At 48.2% G+C, this 4436-nt stretch overlaps 2 pseudogenes; both read left to right on the top strand.

The window, feature by feature from the left end:
• The first annotated feature begins 3263 nt into the window (after window positions 1–3263).
• Window positions 3264–3382, top strand: LOC143947597 (5S ribosomal RNA; annotated as a pseudogene).
• A 323-nt stretch (window positions 3383–3705) lies between these two features.
• LOC143947180 (5S ribosomal RNA) lies at window positions 3706–3824 on the top strand (annotated as a pseudogene).
• Window positions 3825–4436: the final 612 nt, after the last annotated feature.

Consider the following 4436-nt stretch of genomic DNA (forward strand, 5'->3'; position numbering starts at 1 on the left):
GTTGGCTTTGACCTGTTTTTTTTCCCTTGTTTCCCAAGGTGACCATCTTGGCATTTGTCAAGAGGGTTGAGAGTGCACAAAGAAATTGCCTACGGGCACAACACCCTGAAAGCGCCCAATCTCGTTTGGTCTCAGAGGCTAAGCAGGGTTGGGCCTGGTTTGTACCTGGATGGGAGACCGCCTGGGTTTTCCAGATGCCGCAGGCTTCTTTTTATGTTGTTGGCGTTGACTTGTTTTTTTTGTTTGTTTCCCAAGGTGACCATCTTGGCGTTTGTCAAGAGGGTTGAGCGTGCATTTGATCTCAGAGGCTAAGCAGGGTTGGGACATGGTTAGTACCTCGATGGGAGACCACCTGGGATTTCTCGATGCCATAGGCTTTAGTTTTAAGTTGTTGGCATTGACTTATTTTCTTTATTTTTATTATTCTTTTATTAAGTAGAACAACATAAATATAACAGTCAACCATACAGCATGACCCAGGGTCACAATTACATGCTAACAAAAAATAGGCAGCCAAATAACTCTGGGTTCTCAGAGGGGAGTCCTACAGTTTCATGCAGAAAATAGAGAAACCCCACCTCCGACATGTAGTACAGTATAACTAGTGCAGCTCCGTTCGGACAAATGTAATCATGGAGAACAACTGGGACCACAGCGAGCCAGCTTATCATGACCTACGTGAACCAGAGTAAAATATGAGCCGGTCATGTCCAGAACCCTGGGGTTCTTCTGGGTCCCGAAGGCTAGTAAGGAGACAAGGCATAGTCAAAAGGGAGGACGGGGGAAGAAGAGAGTGCAAAGACGGAGAGAGAGGAGGTGGGGGGATGGCGACAGGGAAAAAAAGAAAAATAAAGACAAAAAGGAGGGGGGGAATGCCACCCAGGGCAGACATGGCCTACGTAGGTAAACGTTAGATGTTCAGTCGTTTTCTGGGACAGAGGCACTGCTCACCTCCCGAATGTAGTCTCGAGTACCAGTAAAATACCTCCAGGGCCTTCATGTAACACTAAATGCCTCTTCAGTGTTGTGAAGGGTGGCGGTCAATTCTTCCATCCGGAGAATATGATTGACTTTGGAATAACACAGCACCTTGGATGGGGGCTGAGGCTGCCTCCACAGTGCGGGAATGCAGGCCCGGGCGGCATTCAGGAGTTGCATCGTGAGGGTTTTTTTGTATTTTCGAACAGGCTGTTCGGTCAAGTGTAGAAGGCACGCTACTGGGAACCCAAAAGTTCCTCAAGGTCGGGCATGCCCAGAAAAGGTGTCCCATGGTCCCCATATCTGAATTTCACCTCCAACAAACATCCGGGATCGATCTATCCATTTTATTCAGAAGGTATGGGACTCTATACCAGCGTGAGACTATCTTGTATCTTGATATTGGTTTGCGATGGAAGCTTTATGTACTAAGGTCAGGATCTTCCCTATCTGTTGTGGGGTAAATGTGATGCCTAAGTCCCTCTCCCATTTGTGGATAAATGGTGGGGGTCGACTCCTCCTCCTGACTACTCAATAGGTTGTACAGAAGGGAGAGGGTGTGTCGCACAGGTTCCCTTTTGTGACAGATGGATATATAGGGTGTCAGGTCTCTAGGAGTGTAGGGGGCCCTTTGTATGGCCAGAAGAAAGTGACGAAGTTGATAAGCACTAAACAAGTCAAGCGGAGGGTCAGAAAGCTCGGCGACAGTTTGCGTGGTCGGGAGCCTTCCCGTGGGCCACACCTCTCCCAGACGCTGTTTCCCCACCACTGTCAACTGTCGCAGTTTCTTGTTGGTAAATCCCGATGGGAAGTCTGGATTACCTATAACCGGAGTCATTGGTGATGGCAGGGGAGCAATGTGTGTGCAGCGGAACAACCTCCGCACAACAGCCAACGTAGCTCCCACTACGGGGTGACCTCTGAGGTCTTTTGGTAGGGAGGACAGGAGCCACGGGGAGGTCAATAGGGGAATGGATCCATCCTCAATCTCCATCTCCACCCACGGCTTGTGTGGGCCATTACAATGCCAATCAACGACTCTCGCTAGCAGAGTCACTCTGTAGTATTGTCTGAGATCTGGGAGACCCAGACCCCCCTTGTCCTTTGGTCTGGCAAGCAATTGCAAATGGGCTCTGGGCGGTTTGCGCGCCAAAATAAAGTCCCGGAGCAGCACCTGCAGTTGTCTGAAAAAAATTGGGGGTAACCGGATTGGTAATGTCTGGAACATGTATAAGATCCGAGGGAGGGCCATCATTTTTAATGCATTACAGCGCCCGAACCAGGTCAGTGTTAAAGCATGCCAGTTTCCCAAATCAGATTTCAGTCTATCCAGGAGAGGGACAAAATCAAGCAGGTACAATTGCGCTAAATCCGCTGCGATGTCAACGCCCAGTTAACGTATAGATTTTTCAGCCCAGTAGAATGGAAAAGAGGAGCGGAGCCTCTTGGCCTCACCATCCGGGACCGATATATTCAATAAAGCCGACTTGGCGCAATTGTTTTTATAGTTTGATAGGCTGCCGTGTCGCTGTAGAGACGCAAGTATTTTGGGAAGCAAAATGTGTGGATTGGAGATGGAAAAAATTAGATCATCAGCGTACGCCGCAATTTTGTGCTGTGCCGAGGGTTTGGATATGCCAGTAATATTCGGGTCATTCCGAACGTGACACATAAGTGGTTCCAGTGTCAGAATAAAAATTAGGGGAGACAGAGGGCACCCCTGCCTCGTCCCATTAGTGATGGGGAAAGAGTCCGAGCACCACTCGGTCACCCGTACCGCTGCCGATGGCGTGGAGTAAAGCGACATTACCCAGTTCATCATGTTGGGGCCAAGACCTATATGTTCCAGGGTGGCCTGCATAAAGTGCCAGGCCACCCTGTCAAAGGCCTCCTCCGCGTCCGTTGACAGCATAAGCAAGGGCCTTCCCTGTACATGCGCCGCATGGATTAAATTGAGGACTCGGGCCGTATTGTCTCTAGCTTCCGACTTATTTTTATTTTTTTGCTTGTTTCCTAAGGTGACCATCTTGGCATTTGTCAAGAGGGTTGAAAGTGCCTGAAGAGATTGCCTACGGGCACATTACCCTGAAAGCACCCGATCTCGTTTGATGTTGGAGGCGAATAGAGTCGGGCCTTGTTAGTACCTGGATGGGAGACCGCCTGGGAATACCAGGTGTCGTAGACTTCTTTTTATGTTGTTGGCGTTGACCTGTTTTTTTTTCGCTTATTTCCCAAAGTGACCATCTTGGTGTTTGTCAAGAGGGTTGAGAGTGCCTGAAGAGATTGCCTATGGCCACATCACTCTGAAAGCACCCAATCTCATCTGATCTTGGAGGCTAAGAAGAGTCGGGCCTGGTTAGTACCTGGATGGGAGACCACCTGGGATTACCAGTTATTGTAGGCTTCTTTTTATGTTGTTGGCGTTGATTCGTTTTCTTTTTTTTGCTTGTTTCCCAAGGTGACCATCTTGGCATTTGTCAAGAGGGTTGAGAGTGCCCAAAGAGATCGCTTACAGCAGCATCACCCTGAAAGAGCCCTATCTCTTCTCTTTTCTGAGGCTAAGAAGGGTTGGGCCTAGTTAGTACCTGGATGGGAGATGGCGTTGGAATACCAGGTGCCGTATTCTTCTTTTTATGTTGTTGACATTGACCTGTTTTTTTTTTCACTTGTTTCCCAAGGTGACCATCTTGGCATTTGTCAAGAGGGTTAAGAGTGCCCGAATAGATCACCTACGGCCCCATCACCCTGAAAGCGCCCAATCTCGTCTGATCTCGGATGCTAAACAGTGTCGGGCCTGGTTAGTACCTGGATGGGAGACCGCCTGGGAATACCAGGTGCCATAGGCTTCTGTTTTTTTTGTTTTTTTATTTAGTAGTATGCGACATACAATGCAAAGGCAACTTCACAGAATGTGTGATACAAATAGTTATAAACAAACGATCATATTGCATGGATATCAGAGCCAATGGTAAGAAGTCTGAGGAGAATAGCACGTGTACAGCTTTGCGGTCATATTAAGATGAGATTAAAGCTCCATCTCGTTGGGATCCTCTACCACTTAAAATATTATTGATACTAGCCCTGCTACCCTCGAAGAGTTTAGATATCCATAGATAGGGGAAGAGTATTGTGTAGTAGTCAAATGGGGTCGGAACATACCATTTTCTTTTCCCTTTTTTGAGTTAAGAAGGGAAATAGTAGAACTGAAAGGAGGGAGAAAGGGAAAGAGAAGATTGGGGAAGGAAATGGCAGAAAAGGAAAAGAAGGGGTAAGGGGGTGTCGTGGGTAGAGTGGATAGGGTGGGGTCCCCTCCCAGGGAGCAAGAGACGCCCTCGGCTCACCAGCTCATCAGCTGTCCAACGTTTGGAACAGCGATCTCCAACGATCACCATGAGCTTACTATGTCTTGCGGAGGTATTCTTCCGAAAAGCGAAACTGGGTCCAGTAGAACCATCTGT

The sequence above is a fragment of the Lithobates pipiens genome, unplaced genomic scaffold, assembly GCF_037356315.1.
Source record: "Lithobates pipiens isolate NorthernLeopardFrog02 unplaced genomic scaffold, aLitPip1_a1.2 Scaffold_30, whole genome shotgun sequence".
Taxonomy (NCBI): Eukaryota; Metazoa; Chordata; class Amphibia; order Anura; family Ranidae; genus Lithobates; species Lithobates pipiens.